The sequence below is a fragment of the Bactrocera dorsalis genome, chromosome 2, assembly GCF_023373825.1.
Source record: "Bactrocera dorsalis isolate Fly_Bdor chromosome 2, ASM2337382v1, whole genome shotgun sequence".
Taxonomy (NCBI): domain Eukaryota; kingdom Metazoa; phylum Arthropoda; class Insecta; order Diptera; family Tephritidae; genus Bactrocera; species Bactrocera dorsalis.
Window position 1 is genome coordinate 49,620,910 of NC_064304.1, and position 20,058 is coordinate 49,640,967.

Here is a 20,058-nt window from a genome sequence, read left to right on the forward strand (position 1 = left end):
TTGTTGTTTGAAAGTTTGTTAAAATGTAACTGCTCTTTAATTTAAATCTCTAACTGTTTATTACAACTTAATTATACCATTATACCATATTATGAACAGGGTATATTAAGTTTGTCACGAAGTTTGTAACACCCAAAAGGAAGGGTCGGAGACCCTATATATGTAGTATGTCGAGCTGAGTCGATTTAGCCATGTCAGAATATCTCTAGCCAACAGGTGCTACTTTGGACTGAAAAGGGAATTGAGAAGTAAAGTCCTCTTTCGACGAACAAAGAAAAAACTATAATTCACTCATTATTCCCGTCGTGCTATATGATACAGAGGCATGGCCGATGATAACATGTGGTAAGATTTATAGTCCTTTGCGCGGTGCCCACGGTGGTCCATTGGGGCGAAAATACTCCAGCTCTGAAAGTATTCGCTGCAGTCATTAAACCCGACCGTATAACCACGAAATTGCGAGTCGTATTTAATGTATCTTGCCCCACATCAAATCACAAAAATTAAATGACGTCTTACATTTCGGGCTTACCTTACAGAAAGACCTTGTTATTCTGATCACACATTGGCGATTTTTTCAATTCGTTTTTAATGCGGATATATAGAAAATGTACCGACTAATACTCGTAGACCTCATCGTAGATCATACTCGGTTACAAAGCATCCTATTTCGAAAGTCCTCCAAAGACACAATAGGAGCGTTCTAATTGGAAACAGTCACTTTTGGCATAAATTGTGCACGGAATCTAGCAATCCGTACCCTCATGAAGCTAGCCGATGATGTAGACTCACACATTCTGAAAGGACTTCCACAGCATCATCTCTTAAAAATGGAATCACTTCACGTTTCTGATCCCGAAAGCACGAATACCCTGTGCATTCGATGGAACTCACAAAAAGAGATTACTTTTTCTTCCTCGTCAACCCAATGGAGAAAGAACCCGCACACACCAAACATGGAGTTTTATCAGCTATAAAGAAATTGTTCGACCCAGCGGTTGGCTTAGTCCAATAATAATCACGGCAAAAATAATAATGCAACAAATATGGCTGGATAAATCGGACTGGGATAAAAGTCTAAAGCCACTCACCTTTCATCGATGCAACTGTTTTGTCAAGGATTATGAAAATATAAACCAAATTAAAATACCAAGATGGACCCATTTTAATCATAGAGCCATTATTGAATTCTGCGGCTTCTCTGATGCTTCAGGAAAAGCATATGCTGCAAGCTCTACAGTAGGATTTTAGTTGGACACAAAATATGGACAACTCTTTTAGTGTCGAAAACAAGAGTAGCTCCCATTAAAACCGTACCCAGATAGAAACTCCGTGGAGCGGTCCTCCCAGCTAACTCTACTCTATCCCAATATAAAAGTTATTTTTTGACTGACTCCACCATAGTCCTCCCTTGGTTAAACAAACCACCATGATCATGGACAACTTTCGTTTCTCACCGAATCGCTGTAATCACCGAGAAATTGGGAGTCAATAATTAGAATCATGTTGAAAGTTGGCAAGCAGAGGATGTACACCTACAATGGCTACAACATAAAAAGGAGTATTTTCCAGCAACGGAAAAAACATACAACACTACCGCGGAGTTCAAACCCGTTAAAACGTTTGCGATAACAACCCAAGAAGATTTTCTCGAAAAGTTTTCCCCATTCGCCTGAGCTATTCGTGTTATCGCATACTTGTTCATGTTTTGCGTAAATGCCTCACCAAGGAGAGGAGAGACTGATTACTCAAATATGAAATAACCCCGGAAGAGTTCAAAACAACACCAATGAAGTTAATTATTCAAACCCAAAAAACACATTTCCGAGAAGAATATGATGCCTTGATCCGTAAATTCCAAATACAGAAGAAAAGTTCATGATTGAATTAAGTTCGTTCATTGGCCCTAAAGGAGTTATGCGAAGTGACGAAAGATTAATAAATTCCCTTGTATTATCATATAATTAGCGCCATCCTATCTTATTACTCTATAATAGTTGTATGTCAAAGTACATTCTAATTCAATTCACCATTTAGCAACATTTAACGGCGGAAATCAGCTAGTTCTTCGACCCCCACGAACAGAATTATGAATACTAGGGTGGGTAAATTCCAGACTTTTTTCGATTTGGGATTTCTAATAGTGCGGAAAAGTTGCCTTAGTACTTCCTGATTCCAAGGTAACTTTTTGTTTTGAGATCGGATTGCATCTTCAACCCCAACTCCGGCCTTGAAATTTCGGAAATTCGCTTAAAATCGAGAAATTGTGTACCTAGCGCCTGAAATACGCATCTCATGGCAAAATGTATTTATAAAACAAAAGTTATTTGTCACGTCATTTGTTACCGAAATGGTATATGTGATCATGGCCGTAGGACGAACCGTTCTCGAGATACGAGCGAAAATGCGGCGCGCCACAGCGCAAGGTGAAAATCGGCTGCGGCCACACTTCTTGACGTTGATTTCGCCGAGTTCTATCACTTACATTCATTTCCCTGCGCCATACGACACGTTCGGACTGGTCTCCATATAAATATTTTTACATCGAGTTCGCACATGGATTCTTCCAAAAACGATGCTGATGATGAATTTTCTCTTCCATTCTCTAAAACCAAACAAGATTAGACGGGCAAAAAAGGTGTTGGAGTTAAGCTCCAAAACACCGAAAGCATTTACTCTGTATATAGGATGCATTTTGACGGCCGCAAAGACAATACACTTACACAAGTCAGCGAAGGTGAAAAGTACTATCGCGACACTGTCAAAGAGGAACAGGTTTCGGAACCTGGTTTTCATTACTTTGGCCACGTCACCTCTCCTTCCGGGTCAGCTGAGGATGAGACGCAAGCTATATGACAACATTTAGAAGACAATTCAGTTGATGTGGAACATCTAGAAGTTGTCGGTGCTGATGGCACCACCACCAACACAGGTTGGAAATGTGGAATCATTCGGAAACTAGAAGAAAGAATAGGTAGGCCATTTCGTGCTCGTTTCGAACACATAGATGGTGTCTCAAAGAGTCCAAATACATTCTCTGGCGACATAGGTAAACTGCAACCTGATTGTGAGAAGTTGCCTGTTGTCAAATTTGAAAGTTTTCCATCCTGCCAATTACCTTCTGAGGTTATTAATCCGACCCAACTTAGCACAGACCAAGCTTATCTCTATAAAATATCAGAAGCTGTTATTTCCGGTCAATGTTGCTCAGATTTAGCGTCGATGCATCCAGGTAACATGTGCAAATCTCGCTGGCTCACCTGTGCAAATAGAATTCTGAGATTATACATTTCTACTGACAAACCAACAAAGGAAATAAAGATTTTGGTCAAGTACAAACTTACAGTTTACTCACCTTTGTGGTTCTCAATAAGATTCAACAGTTCAATCAAAGATGGCTCGCGCCATCTCTATGCTGCAATTCAAAGGTCGAGATGCTTACCTGCTAAACTGCGCAAGGTTGTCGATTCATCCATTCAACAAAATGCTTTCTTTGCTCTTACAGAAAACATTCTCCTTAGTATGATGACTGACGAACGGATAGAAGTCAGAAAGATGGCCCTTGACCGTCTTCTGGCAGTAAATGGAAGGGTTAGATGTAATAAAGTGCCAAAGCTATATTTCAAAGCTAATAATTATTACGATATAATTAACTGGAAGACTACTACCTTGACTGTTCCACCAGTTCTTTGTTCAGTTTCTAACGAAGAACTCATAAAAGGGCTGTCGGGAGACACTGCAGAGGTATGGAAATTTAGTAAATTCCGCTCTCACGCCGTGGCAGTCGAGAGAACCGTCAAACTGGTGACAGAGGCATCTTCTAAAGTTATTGGCCCCCAATCTCGTGATCGTTTTATACGCTCTACACTGAAATCTAGGCAACAAGTGCCAAAGTTTGGTACAAAATCTGATTTTATCAATAAATTTGACACAGATTCAGACTAAAACAAGCCTGACATATGGTTGGTTGGTTGGTTGGTTGGGTTGGGCTTGGGAGGAACCCGAAGAGCAGCCACCTCCACGCGGTGGGTTCTGGGTGAATACAGGTTAGCTGAGAGCTGCAACAATTTTGACCTTGCGCTGTGGCGCGCCGCCTTTTCGCTCGCATTTCGGTAACAAATTACGTGACAAATAACTTTTGTTTCATACATTTTGCCATGAGATGCGTATTTCAGGCGCTAGGTAGACAATTTCACGATTTTAGGAAGATGCGATCGATTATTACAATTATAAGGGATGGTATTCGGTTGTTCTGCTGGCAAGTTGCGACTATAGGTAAATTTCATATACTTATTGGAAATATTTATATAAATCCTTTCACTAGATCAAAATTTACATATATACATGTTGGGTCAACTAGAAGAAATAATGATTCTTACATTTTTGAAGGTAGTTCCTTAAAGAAATTTCATGAAACCGCTCAGAGTATCACAATGATTGGAGATGTTAACGTCCCCGTATTACTTAGCCTTTTCCATACTCTTTCCATACCCACCAAATCAACCAGTGTTAGAAAAAACATTTAACTATCGTTTATCCAAATGTCGCAGAGTTATAGAGAATGCTTTCGGTCAACTAAAAGTCCGATTTAGAAAAATTGGCAGAGGTTTACCGGTAGCTCTAAAAAACGTTAACGTTATTATACATGCATGCTGTGTTTTGCACAATTTTCTAAAAATTGAAAATGATGAAATTCCTTCTTCGTGAATCCAAAATGCTGCAGAAATAATTACAGAAATTTAACCACATCACACTACAAGAGCTGGGGAAAATGATGTAACAGCATCATCGGCTATTAGAAATGCAATAGCTCTGAGTTTTCGTGAGTATAGATGTATAGAGTAGCAGAAAACAAATATAGTATGTACACATAATTACAAACATCAATTTTTTAAAGAGAACATTTTTTATTTAAATTTATTTTTTGTTACATTATATAATGTTTTAAGACTAGAAAAAACAAAACATTTCATTAAATAATGGTTTAGGACTAGAAAAAACGATAAAATTATTTAATTTCATTTTTTTCGAGATAACAAAACATTTAAAACTAGAAAGAAAACGATAAAATTATTTTAAACTTAAAGTTTCTCTGCGATTTTCTCCATAAGGAGAAGAAAATCTTTCGGACAAATTATTGTGCTGTCAAACAGCATTTATTTCCTCTGAAACGTGTTTTGTTTCATCCGCAACCGTTTCCAATATGTCAGTTTGTTTATTTAAAACCTTTAACAACTCGGCGCTAAAATTACGTTTTCTTGTTGCAGATGAAGGTGATGGCATCGGACATGATGGTGATGGCAACGGAGGTGATAATGATGGGTCGGACGGCGGCAACAATTGAGTTAATGTTGAATCCTAAAAAAAAAAATGAACTTTATAAATGCATGTATTTATATAAATAAAATAAATTAATTTTTGAAGTTATACTTCTTATACGACGCCGGAAAAGGTTGCGATAGATTCTGGTTGCGCAACCTTCCATATAAAAGTAACGCAAAGTTGCGCAACCTCGCTCCATCCATATGAATGTAACGCAACCTTGTCTGCGAAGATGTGCGAGCAGCAAGCGAAGCGGTGACAATCGGCGATCGTTTGTTCGTTTCTTTCGGCACAGCTCGGCGGACACAACAACACAACACAATGTTCCCTGCTTATGCTGTTGTTGTTTTTGTAGAACAATGTTTCAATTTTTGGTTGGTGACATATTCACATGTGTGCGCATATGTATGTTTGTATGCTTGTGCATTATTGAAGTTATACTTCTTTCGTTTGTCTTTCATTTCTGCGAATTCTCAACTATTTTACGTATGTTTTGGTTGAAATACTCTGCGTTGGCTTTTCAGAAGCACACAGAATCATTTCTGTGGTTTTTGAAACTGACCCACGAGGACGAGGTACATGGTTTTATCTGGGAGCGTGAGATTTAGGAAAATCGCTCGCTTACAAGGTATAAAACGACTTCTGAGTGGCGATTTTAATGAATAAATTCACAGAATCATTTCTGTGCTTTTGGAAATCTATACTAATAAATATTTTTTTCTTTCTAATAGAAAATAAATTTATCACAGCAATATACATAAACATATACATAATATTGCTGTGATAAATTTAATTTCTATTAGTAAGCAAAAAATTAAAAATAAATTTATTAAGATTATACTTCTCAGGGCATCTCAGCAATGTTATGTATATGTATATACATATTATGTATATGTATATTGCTGTGATAAATTTATTGCGAAAGCAAATGTTCTAGAAAGTATGTATATTTCTATACTTAAACAAAATTATTAGAACCATCGTATGTTTCTTGCATTCATAACCACATCATACTTAAGTCAGCGCAACCTAATTGTCAATGGTGGTGTTGGTGGTAAGCGCTTGGAAGGTCAAGATGCTAACACAGGTCCCAGGTTCGAATCCCGACAGAATAAATTTTTAATTTTTTGCTTTTAACATCGTATACTATAAAAATAAATATTTTTCTTTATTTTAATTTCTATTAGTAAGAAAAATATTTATTTGTATAGTATACGATGTTAAAAGGCATACATCTTCTATCCTATCTTGTGTATCTGCACATGCTCATATGAGCGTATGTATACGCATGTGCGCGTTCAGAAATTGAAATCATATTTTCATCACTTATCAATATACTTATTACATGTGCGCGCATTGACTTGCATGTTCATACATTCATATATACTTATATGTACATATTTTTGCATACATTGCCGAACAAATAAATCACAAGCATACAAACATACATATGCGTACACATATGAATATGTCACCAACAAAAAATTGATCTTCACAAGTCAATCCGGCAGCCAAATTGGCGAAGAACAAAAGAGAGATGATTACGCTGCATATTCTCTTCCGCAACGAAGAGACGGAACTACTTTCTGAGTCAAAATTAAGTCATTTAGACTTTGCTTTATTCTTCATTTTATGTGCATAATAAATTTATAAAATGTGAATTTAAGTTTTCTAGTTTTCTTTCATACAAAATGATATGCATTTCTGAATATCACTAAGAAGTATAACTTCATCCGCGGGTAGGGACTCCACGCACCTTTTTTTACCTCGGAATATGTCCCTATGTACAAAGTCGAATTAACGGCAGTACACCCTACTATGCGATGCATAGTGAGAAACTACCACCAGAAGGGCCAATTTTGGTTTTCTCCTCTCTGAAAGTAGAGTTATTATTGTGTTAAAAGAAGAAATGTAATTATTGAAAAAACTCACCTGTATTTCTTTGTCATGTTTTTCACTTTGCAGTGAATTTCCTCGGCGGTGTATTTTTGTGCCATTTTCTGCGAAATCTCATTGTATATATGAGCATTTCGCTTTGCATGCCGGAGGTTGTGGGAATGTGCCTCCCATTTTTCCAGCAGCTCCAACTCATCTTTTAAAGTCCACCCTGAACGCTTTCTTCTGCCAGCCATCTGAAATTAAAACAAAGATAATAATTTTCGTTTAGAAGGCAATGCAAAATACTGAAATTACTTAATTTTTATCTTTAATCGACGCTTTTCAAAATAACTTTGTTTACATTTAAACGTAAAACGGCTGTCACTGTTCTTATTTTTCATTCACAATAGAATACAGCTGTCAATTATTAACAATGTTGCCAACGAAATCTTGAGTTATGTGTGGATTCAGCAACGGAGTTAGCTGTGGTAACTCCTGAATTAATCCCAAAAAATGCAGTTAATCCGGTTTAACGCTGCTGTCTGTCAAGGTTATAAGATCGCAACACTTAAAACTCTCTTGTCTTTTATGACTGGGCTAATTCCGCTCGTTCGCAGTTTGCAGTTATGAGACCAAAAATAGGACGGTGCCACCCCTGTTGTCCAATTTTCACACCGACTCCGATCGACTATTTGTGCTAGGCGAATTTGTTAGAATTCATGTACATTCAAATTATTAGAATGCGAAGCCATACCCACTTTCCCAAAATTTTTGGCTCGTATGTAGGTGCCACCGGCTACTGCGTTTCCCTGTGCCAAATTAAAGTTTTATATCTTAATTTAAAGGTTTCTTATAGCACTTTATTGGTTTTCGGTTAGTGGCATTTTATAGGCGTAACAGAGATCCGATTACATCCATCTACGAAGCTATTCTGTTCTTTTTATCAAGGATTGTGCATACGAAATGTCGTCTAGATATCTCTCTTCTTACTCAAGCAATAGCCTGAATGGGCGGGCAGACCGGCAGATAGATAGCCACTCCGATTTCATCTCGATTGATTAGTTTTAGGTGATACGTACAACCGTTAGGTGCATAGAGCAATAGATTTAGATGTCTTCCGGACTGAAACGAGTAGGTCCTTGCCGAGTTTACTAAAGTGGACATACAAAGGAACGTAAATTCGGTGTGGGATTAGTAGTGGAGACTTAGCCGTTGAGTCATGGCATTCACTACAGTGGATGAACGTCTCGCCACAATCTGCATCAAAGCGATGTTCTTCAACATATCGCTGATTTGCATCCACGCCCCGACGGAAGAGAATCACGATGTGAGCGTATCTATGAAAGCTGTCTTATTCATGATGTCAAAACCATGCTTGGCAACTTAAACGCCAGGGTGGGCAAAAAAAGTGATCTTAGTGTTGAGGCTGATCGACTTCGCGGAGGCTCGAAATATGGTTATCTGTAGAACTAAATTCCAGCATAGAAAAGTTCGCCAAGCTACCTGGCTGTCTCCGGATCGAAAAGCCACCAACCAGATCGATCACGTTATGATAGACGGAAGACACGTGTTTTAGACGTGCGTACACTCCGAGATCTTAACATCGACTCGGACCATTATCTTGTTGCAGTTAAGATACGCACCCGCCTCTGTGCAGCAAAAAACTCACGTCAATAAACACAAGGAAGGTTCGACGTTCAGAAGCTGCAATCACAACAGACACCCGAACGATTTTCTACTCGAGTTGCACTCCTGTTCTTTGAAAGCATTCGTCAGCAACCCGGAATAAGGGGACTGTGGGATGGCATATCAAGCTCCTTTCTACAGCTGCAAACGAAACCATTGATATTCAGAAAAGGTAAATGAACAGCTGGTATGATGAGGAGTGTCGTGTCACAGCGAAGAGAAAACAGACTGCCTACCTCGCGTCGATACAATCGACCACAATACGTGCAAGATGGGATAGATACTGAGAGTTCAAGTGGAATGCGGCACGCATTTGCAGACAATAGAAAAGAGAGACTGAAATGTTTGAGTACGAAGAGCTTGCCAAGCTGGCCTACATTGGTAACTAACGGAAGGTTTTAAGACCGGAGCATACTCTTGTAGAACCCCCAGATGTGATCTAGTGACTGATGCCCAAAGAATACTAAATTTATTAACACTACTCCAGTCTGATTAATGACAGTCAAAACAACGCCAAGAGAAGGCGAACCCGATTTCCCAACCGATGGAGAAGGAGGAGATGTTCCATTGCCCGACCATGAAGAAGTTCGAATAGCAATCACCCGTCTGAAGAATAACAAATCAGCCATGGATTACCGGCGAAGCTATTCGAATACGGCGGCAAAGAATTGATAAGAAGCATCAGCTTCTTTGGAGAATATGGCCAGACGAAAGCATGCCAAACGATTGGAATTTAATTCTGCTCTGCCCAATCCACAAAAAAGGAGACCCTACAATCTGCGACAACTACCAAAGCGACTCTCTTTCGTTCGACTTCTTCAATGTACTCTTGGAGATAATAATTCGAGCAGAAGAACTAAATAGAGAATATACCATCTTCTAAAAGTGTACAGCTGGTGACGTACGCTGATGATATTGACCCCTCAATGGCGTCAACAACTATGTTGTTAGTTCTGCTTTCTCCAGAATGGATAAAAAGTACGAAAGCAAGACGAAATATCTCCTGTCATCAAACAAACAATCGTCGCATTCGCGTCTAGGCTTCCACGGCATTGTTGACAGTCATAAATTCGAAGTCGTAGATAATTTGGTTTGTCTTGGAACCAGTAATAACAGCAACAGCAATATCAGCCTTGAAATCCAGCGCAGAATAAATCTTGCCAACAGGTGCTACTTCGGAATAAGTTATTCATTATTCCAGTCCTACTATATGGTGCAAAGGCATGGATGATGGTTGTCATCTGATGAGTCGACGTTGCGAGTTTTCGAGAGAAGGTTCTGCGAAAGATTTATGGTCCTTTGCACGTTGGCCACGGTGAATATCGCATCCGATAGAACGTATATGAGATATACGACAACATTGACATAGTTCAAAGAATTAATGACAGCGGCTACGCTGGCTAGGTCATGTAGGCCAAATGAACGAAAATACTCCAGTCCTGAAAGTATTCGACGCAGTATGCTTTGGGGAAGCAGAAAAAGAGGAAAGCCTCGACTCCGTTGGAAATACCAGGTGGAGGAGGAGCTTGTAACCTCCAATTGGCGCCACATTGCGAAAAGAAGAAACAGAGGCGGGTGTGATTTTTGGCTGCAACAATATAGTGGTCCGAGTCGATGTTAGGACCTCGGAGCGCACGCACATCTAAAACACTGGAGACGTGTCTTCCGTCTATCACAACATGATCGATCTGGTTGGAGGTTTTTCGATCCGGAGACAGCCAGGTAGCTTGATGTATCTTCTTATACGGGAATCTAGTACTACAGATAACCATATTTCGGGCCCCAGCGAAGTCGATCAGCCTCAACCCATTTGGGGATGTTTCGTCGTGGAGGCTGAATTTACCGACCGTAGTGCCAAAGATACGTTCTTCGCCCACCCTGGCGTTGAAGTCGCCAAGCACGATTTTGACATCGTGGCGGGGGCATCTCTCATAAGTGCGCTCCAAGCACTCATAAAAGGCATCTTTGGTCACATCGTCCTTCTCTTCCGTCGGGGCGTGGGCGCAAATCAGCGATATGTTGAAGAACCTCGCTTTGATGCGGATTGTGGCTAGACGTTCATTCTCCGGAGGGAATGATAGTACTCGGCGACGGAGTCTCTCTCCCACCACGAATCCAACACCAAACTTGCGCTCCTTTATATGGCCACTGTAGTAAATGTCACAAGGACCTACTTGTCTCTGTCCTTGTCCCGTCCATCGCATTTCTTGGACGGCGGTGATGTCAGCCTTTTTTTCACGAGGACATCAACCAGCTGGGCAGCGGCAGCTTCCCAATTAAGGGACCGGACATTAAAGGTGCATGCCCTCAATTCGTAGTCCTTATTTCGTTTGCCATGGTCGTCATCAAAAGGGGGTCACTCATCCGAGGCTTGTTGTTCCTTTTCATTGGGGGTGTTTTTTTACGTGGCGGGTCCCAAACCCAGCGCACAACCCTATGCAGGGGATGTTTCGCCTTCTCACGTTAGCTCGCCTTCAAACGGATGTTCTTAGGCTACCCAGAAGATACTTGGTTAAAGACCGGAAGTCGTGAGCTGCTTGAGTCATATGCAAAAGAATCGTTTCTGGCCACTCCCAAGTGAATGGCGATCAGAGAACTTTCCTCACTTGCGTGAACTTCTACACATGACTCCATCCTATATAGTTTTTGAAAAAACTTGCCCATTGTAATTTTATAAAAATATTACATTTTGACTAACCTTTAGGTTTCAAAATCAGCATATGTTAACATTTTTTATTTGATTTAAGAAATCAAATCAATTATTAATAAATTAAATGACTAAAATATTTTGTGTGAAGGAATAAGTCATTACTTTCACCAACAATCGCTTTACTATTCCAATAAATCTAAGTTATTAAGTAATCAATAAAAAATTAATTTTCATATAACTAAAGTAATAAATGGATACCATAATTTAAATGTACCACTAGATTAACTACATAGCATGTTAAAATTTCATCCCTCAGCATGAAAATTAGGATGTGTGGTTTAGCGGTACAGTAATGTCCATATCTTTGGAGATATGCTTATTATGACATTAAATTACAGATTCCATTATCAGTTCCCTCTACTTTTGCTTAAAGAAGGCACGGCAAATCAATTCCGACGTACATATGCATAGTCAATCTGCTCTACGAGTAGAACCTTTATATCCACTTTTATTTCTATGAAATTTTTATTCCTCAAAGAAGAAATTCTAAAAAATATGCTATACTACAAACATAATCAGTAGGTATGCAGACAATTCTAATGCGAGTAAATAAAACAAGTAAGGAAGGGCTAAGTTCGGATGTCACCGAACATTTTATACTCTCGCATGATAAAGTGATAATCGAGATTTCCTTATCCGTCATTTACATATTTTTTATTTTGCTGTAAAATTAATTAGAATTAAATTCTGAGAGATTTACCGATATTTTCGGTGAAAAATTAGGTTGGGTTAGGTTAGGCACTGAGTTCTTCGTGTTCGATATCAGGGACCTTGAAAAGTTATAGTCCGATCACGACAATTTTTCCACAAGGGATACCTCATCTCAAATACCGTATTTGTGTAAAGTTTTATCCCCCTATCATCATTGGCTCCTAATGTATATATTGTATTATACAGAGAAGGCATCAGATGGAATTCAAAATAGCGTTATATTGGAAGAAGACGTGGTTGTGAACCGATTTCACCCATATTTCGTACATGTCATCAGGGTGTTAAGAAAATATTATATACCGAATTTCATTGAAATCGGTTGAGTAGTTCCTGAGATATGGTTTTTGGTCCATAAGTGGGCGACGCCACGCCCATTTTCAATTAAAAAAAAAAGCCTGGGTGCAGCTTCCTTCTGCCATTTCTTCCGTAAAATTTAGTGTTTCTGACGTTTTTTGTTAGTCGGTTAACGCACTTTTAGTGATTTTCAGCATAACCTTTGGGGGGTGGGGATGGTTATTATCCGATTTCTTCCATTTTTGAACTGTATATGGAAATGTCTGAAGGAAACTACTCTGTAGAGTTTGGTTGACATAGCTATAGTAGTTTCCGAGATATGTACAAAAACTTAGTAGGGGGCGGGGCCACGCCCACTTTTCCAAAAAAAATTCGTTCAAATATGCCCCTCCCTAATGCGATCCATTGTGCCAAATTTCACTTTAATATCTTTATTTGTGGCTTAGTTATGACACTTTATAGGTTTTCGGTTTCCGCCATTTTGTGGGCGTGGCAGTGGGCCGATTTTGCCCATCTTCGAACTTAACCTTCTTATGGAGCCAAGAAATACGTGTACCAAGTTTCATCATGATATCTCAATTTTTACTCAAGTTACAGCTTGCACGGACGGAAGGACGGACGGACAGACAGACATCTGGATTTCGACTCTACTCGTCACCCTTTGGTATATATAATCCTATATCTGACTCTTTTAGTTTTAGGACTTACAAACAACCGTTATGTGTACATAACTATAATACTCGCCTTAGCAACTTTGTTACGAGAGTATAAAAACTTAAGGACGCCATTGACTAAGGAATTCATTCAAGTCAACGTGGTTCCCTTCTAGCATTACGCACTTGAACTATTCGAACAAACAGAGACTAATTGCGTTGTTGAACTGACATGAAAGTGCCCTTCATCAACCAAGCGCTCCAACGACCGAGCGGTAAATTGTCTACTTTGTTTACATAGAGTATACGTTACTTTCTTGGTTGTCACAGACACTTTGTATGGAAAGTGCGGCACTGCCAGAACCACGATCAGATACTCGTACAACTGTACATCACTCCACTCAACGCTAAGTCCACACTTGACGCAGCAATTGCCGTTACAGGCGCTTTTAAAATGCTGGTAGCCAAAAAAACCTTCAGAAGCATTCATAACTGCACTACGCAGCGCTAGCTGAAGTCAAAATATTTCATAGGATAAAAGATAAATATAAATAGAAAAGCAAATGCGTGTGCAATCAACACAGTTACTGCCTCATCTTAGCTATTATTCAATACCGTTGTTGCTGTGGCAATACATCAAGCTTTTGTGGGAGTGTGTTTAAATTTTCACTTCTTCCTCACACAGCTAAACACTGAAGCTTTTGTTCTGCCGTTGTGTTACGAAAATAACATTTTGCAGCGTCCAGCGCTCCAGCGTTTGCTCCCCGGTACCTACTCGCCTTGGAATTTATTGATGTGCGCGTTACTTGGTCAAATAAGCACAAATACTTATTTTAACGACCGCTCATGAACCCCACAACATAGCAGTCAATATTTTCAGCAGCTGGTATCAATATCTAATACCAAAAGGAAAAAAATTAAATTTTCAGATACAGTAACAACTACCAATAGATAAGTTCAGTTGGAATATTTACTTTTCAATTCATCTCGATTAAGTCCTTCTGTATCATCCTAGGTCTAATATTTATGTCTCTAGCGTAGTTGTTCATTGATAGGAGTCTGGTGGTGAAGGAGGGCAAGACGAAATATCTCCTGTCATCAAACAAACAATCGTCGCACTCGCGACTTGGCTCTCACTGTTAATATACGTAGTCATAACTTTGAAGTCGTAGATAATTTCGTCTATCTTGGAACCAGCATCAACACCAACAACAACGTCAGCCTAGAAATCGAACGCGGGATAACTCTTGCCAACAGGTGCTACTTCGGACTGAGTAAGCAATTGAGAAGCAAAGTCCTCTCTCGGCGAACAAAAACCAAACTCTATATGTCACTCATAATTCCCGGTAGTTTAGTTTAGAAATTAGGCCTCTTTTAATGGCTTTTGTCACTCAGCTAGTATATTGCAGCATCAATCATCAAATCAAGGAAAACTGCTTGTTATGGAGGTAGCAGCTACTCGTTGTCGTCGTAGTTGTGTTTAGGAACAATGCGCCCCTCTAACGGCATTCGTCAGTGAGTCAATGCCACAAGCATGATCAAAATTCGCCGGTTTTTATACTATATATGTAGTTGTCACTCTGTGGTTACAGCTAGGTTAAGTAAAATGTTGGCCTCGAAATATCTTCATGTCCAAAATGCCTTTGGCAGTTAGTAGGCAGATGGATTGCCTCGAAGGAAAAAAGAAACAAATGTCGGAAACTCGTGCGCCGCATAGTGGCTAAAATGTAGCCCATCTATTGTCGTGTGCACATGCATTTGTGTGTAGAGGTTGGAAAACACGTGGTTTCGAGTTGTTGTTGTTCGATGGGTACCATTTTTAAACCTGGCCTACCATAGGAAATCATATTATTTGCAAAATTTGCTTTTTTTTTATTCAACACAGTTCCTTTCAAAGGTGATACACTGATTATAGCGACCCTTGAACTTTTCGATACATTTTTTATACTCTTGTAACGTGTTGCTGCAGAGTGTAATAGTTTTGTTCACCTAACGGTTGTTTGTATCATCTAAAGCTATTAGAGTTTGATTTAAGGTTATATATGTATGCCTATGTATGACTGCGCTTTTGGAGCGAGTTCATAGTGTGCATTCCACATGACTGTCGATTGGATGAAGTCATATTTCACTCATTGTCAAATACCGATGTAAAGACTTTGGATATTTACGCTTGCACATTTCCAAACACTGCTTCGAATCTTCAACTCGTCGTTGTGTTTGGTAAAAAGTGCGCTCGCGCGGCTCCAGTTTTGTACAGAGCTTTTTCATATCCTAATATTGGAGAGTAATATGACAACTTCTTTTGTGTAATATTTTATGAAATAAAAAAGTTGCTTCACTCAAAATGATATATGTAAATCAAATCATATGGATTTAATTCTAGTAGTACCATCTATGTATGTGTCTAGCGGATGACTTTCAATTGACCTGTTGCGTCCTCAAATAAATACGGTTTTCTTTGTTCGTTTATTTCATTTCATTTGTTGGCAGTTGCTGCAACATTGTAACGGGTGATTTTTTTGAGGTTAGGATTTTCATGCATTAGTATTTGACAGATCACGTGGGATTTCAGACATGGTGTCAAAGAGAAAGATGCTCAGTATGCTTTGACATTTCATCATGAATAGACTTACTAACGAGCAACGCTTGCAAATCATTGAATTTTATTACCAAAATCAGTGTTCGGTTCGAAATGTGTTTCGCGCTTTAATTTTGTTCAGCGATGAGGCTCATTTCTGGTTGAATGGCTACGTAAATAAGCAAAATTGCCGCATTTGGGGTGAAGAGCAACCAGAAGCCGTTCAAGAACTGCCCATGCATCCCGAAAAATGCACTGTTTGGTGTGGTTTGTACGCTGGTGGAATCATTGGACCGTATTTTTTCAAAGATGCTGTTGGACGCAACGTTACGGTGAATGGCGATCGCTATCGTTCGATGCTAACAAACTTTTTGTTTGCCAAAAATGGAAGAACTGAACTTGGTTGGACATGTGGTTTCAACAAGATGGCGCTACATGCCACACAGCTCGCGATTCTATGGCCATTTTGAGGGAAAACTTCGGACAACAATTCATCTCAAGAAATGGACCCGTAAAGTTGTCCACCAAGATCATTGCGATTTTAACGCCTTTAGACTATTTTTTGTGGGGCTGCGTCAAGTCTAAAGTCTACAGAAATAAGCCAGCAACTATTCCAGCTTTGGAAGACAACATTTCCGAAGAAATTCGGGCTATTCCGGCCGAAATGCTCGAAAAAGTTGCCCAAAATTGGACTTTCCGAATGGACCACCTAAGACGCAGCCGCGGTCAACATTTAAATGAAATTATCTTCAAAAAGTAAATGTCATGAACCAATCTAACGTTTCAAATAAAGAACCGATGAGATTTTGCAAATTTTATGCGTTTTTTTAAAAAAAAAAAGTTATCAAGCTCTTAAAAAATCACCCTTTACATACCTTATCTAACAGTTGGTTTGGATTTATCTTCGAAATGTTTTTTTGAGCTTGCTTGGCATCGCGATATGGCGAGTAGGTGGTTTTAAGTTTTGCATATCTTTTTAATACAGCATTCGAATTACATATGAAACACTAAAAACAAGTAAGGAAGGGCTAAGTTTTATACTCTCGCATGATAAAGTGATAATCGAGATTTCATTATCCGTCATTTACATGTTTTTTTATTTTGCTGTAAAATTAATTACAAATAAATTCTGAGAGATTTACCGATATTTTCGGTGAAAAATTAGGTTAGGTTAGGTTAGGCACTGAGTTCTTCGTGTTCGATATCAGGGACCTTGAAAAGTTATAGTCCGATCACGACAATTTTTCCACAAGGGATACCTCAGCTCAAATACCGTATTTGTGTAAAGTTTTATTCCGCTATCATCACTGGTTCCTAATTCTTCGGTTTTCGCCATTTTGTGGGCGTGGCAGTGGGCCGATTTTTCCCATCTTCGAACTTAATCTTCTTACGGAACCAAGAAATACGTGTACCAAGTTTCATCATGATATCTCAATTTTTACTCAAGTTACAGCTTGCACGGACGGAAGGACGGACGGACGGACGGACGGATTGTGTGCACACGCGAATATAAATGAATGATATTATATAGAAAAAAATTATTGAGTTTTTATACTCTCGCAACAAACTTGCTAAAGAGAGTAAGTATTATAGTTTTGTTCACATAACGGTTGTTTGTAAGTCCTAAAACTAAAAGAGTCAGATATAGGGTTATATATACCAAAGGGTGACGAGTAGAGTCGAAATCCAGATGTCTGTCTGTCCGTCCGTCCTTCCGTCCGTGCAAGCTGTAACTTGAGTAAACATTGAGATATCATGATGAAACTTGGTACACGCATTTCTTGGCTCCATAAGAAGGTTAAGTTCGAAGATGGGCAAAATCGGCCCACTGTCACGCCCACAAAATGGCGGAAACCGAAAACTTATAAAATGTCATAACTAAGCCATAAATAAAGATATTAAAGTGAAATTTAGCACAAAGGATCGCATAAGGAAGGAGCATATTTGGACGTAATTTTTTTGGAAAAGTGGGCGTGGCCCCGCCCCCTAATAAGTTTTTTGTATATATCTCGGAAACTACTATAGCTATGTCAACCAAACTCTATAGAGTCGTTTCCTTCAGACATTTCCATATACAGTTCAAAAATGGAAGAAATCGGATAATAACCACGCCCACCTCCCATACAAAGGTTATGTTGAAAATCACTAAAAGTGCGTTAACCGACTAACAAAAAACGCCAGAAACACTAAGTTTTACGGAAGAAATGGCAGAAGGAAGTTGCACCCACACTTTTTTTAAAAATTGAAAATGGGCGTGGCGTCGCCCACTTATGGACCAAAAACCATATCTCAGGAACTACTCAACCGATTTCAATGAAATTCGGTATATAATATTTTCTTAACACCCTGATGACATGTACGAAATATGGGTGAATTCGGTTCCAACCACGCCTTATTCCAATATAACGCCATTTTGAATTCCATCTGATGCCTCCTCTGTATAATACGAGTATATACATTAGGAAGCAATGATGATAGGTAAATGACGGATAATGAAATCTCGATTATCACTTTAACATGCGAAAGTATAAAATGTTCGGTTACACCCGAACTTATCCCTTCCTTACTTGTTTTCTATTAACATAATGTAGTTTGTCAACAAAAATGGAAAAAATTCATACAATAATAGAGAGTTACATATCATAACTTATTCCTAACGTATTTACTGTTCCTAACTGTGTGACGAGTTTCACGAACGAACAGACTTATGTCGGTATTCTGCGTGAGACGATTGTCTCATGTCTCTAATAGTGACTATAGTAATTTAGTGATTCTGTTAGTCAGGAGTCTCATTTTGGTATTCTGGCAGTTACAGCATAGTAGTATACTGTAAAGTAGTATACTCTATTTGCCAGAATACCAAAGAGAGACTTCTGACTAACAGAATCACTAAATTACTATAGTCACTATTAGAGACATGAGACAATCGTCTCACGCAGAATACCGATATTAATCTCAGCCTAATACTCAATTGTACTTTTTATATATTCTGGATGAGGAAAAATATTTAGTAATTTGCATTAAATAAGATAATTTGTATTCTCTTGCATCATGTTGGTACATAGTATATGTAATAGTTTCGTTCTCCTAACAGTTGTTTGTATCACCCAAAAGTTATACTTATAGAGATACATACATATGGACATACATATATACATTAGGGTTTTTTTTAAACTATTAATTTTTTTCAGTCCCGTCACGAAACATCCTTGGAAATACCCTAAAACAAATGCCCTGAAAATTTTAGCCGTTAACGTTAAGAACTGGACCAAGGTCTGTAAAAATTTTCCATAGAAAATACACTACAATAGTGAGTTTTTATCTTTAAATTCCTACAGATCAGAGGTATTTTAAGGCATCGCTTGACTTTAGACCAGCGTTGTCCACGGCCTATGCGCACAATAGCGCACGAACAGTGCCAGACACCTCACACCAACATGTCGCGACAAGTGTCTGTGAAAGCACGATTGTGCTACTGTATTCAACTTCGTAGGCAAGCAAAGACAGAACTTTTGCAGAATCAGTTGACGCGAGGAATAACCAACACAAGCATAAAAACGTGCACGACAGTCACTGGACAACACTGCTTTAGACAGCATGGTTTTCTCAGGAAGTGTTCACTCTAAGCTAAAAAGGCCCAAAAGCAACAAAAGTCGAAAAAAACTCACACCGGCGAGGTTATTACGGGGCTCTAAACTTTGATTTTTTCCAAAGAAATTCATGCCACTCGCACGAAATGTGAAGAAGAAGAGTGAATCAAATTCTAAAGAAACATGTGTCTACTAAAGTCAAGCGGATGCCTTCTTAAAATCCCTTCTTTAAAGATAAAAAATCAGGATTGTTCGTGAATTTTCTCATATGGACAATTTTTACATTGCCTTTGGTCCAGTTTTTGTAATGTTAATTATTTATGGCTAAACATTTCAAGGGAAGGAAAATGGGAAAAAATAACATAGTTAAAAAAAAATACCCTATGTATAATAAAAAAGGTAAAAAACAAAAAAGAGAAAAAAAAAAAAAAAAAAAAAAAGGGGGGAAAGTAATTTAGTCTCCCTAAAATTAATTTTCGAAAATTTCATAGAATTGAGTATTTGTAATACATTAGGAATAGATGGTGGTTTTTGGTAATATAAAAATGGTAAATATTTTACAAAAGTAAAAATAATATATATATAATTTATTTCAATTATTATCTAATTGACTTTATTTAATATATTTCTTAAAAT

The 20,058-nt window shown here is 38.5% G+C and overlaps 2 pseudogenes; both read left to right on the forward strand.

The window, feature by feature from the left end:
- The first annotated feature begins 4,208 nt into the window (after positions 1-4,208).
- On the forward strand, positions 4,209-5,344 carry LOC125776102 (uncharacterized; annotated as a pseudogene).
- Positions 5,345-5,846: 502 nt separating this feature from the next.
- On the forward strand, positions 5,847-5,973 carry LOC125776921 (small nucleolar RNA U3; annotated as a pseudogene).
- The last annotated feature ends 14,085 nt before the right edge of the window (positions 5,974-20,058 follow it).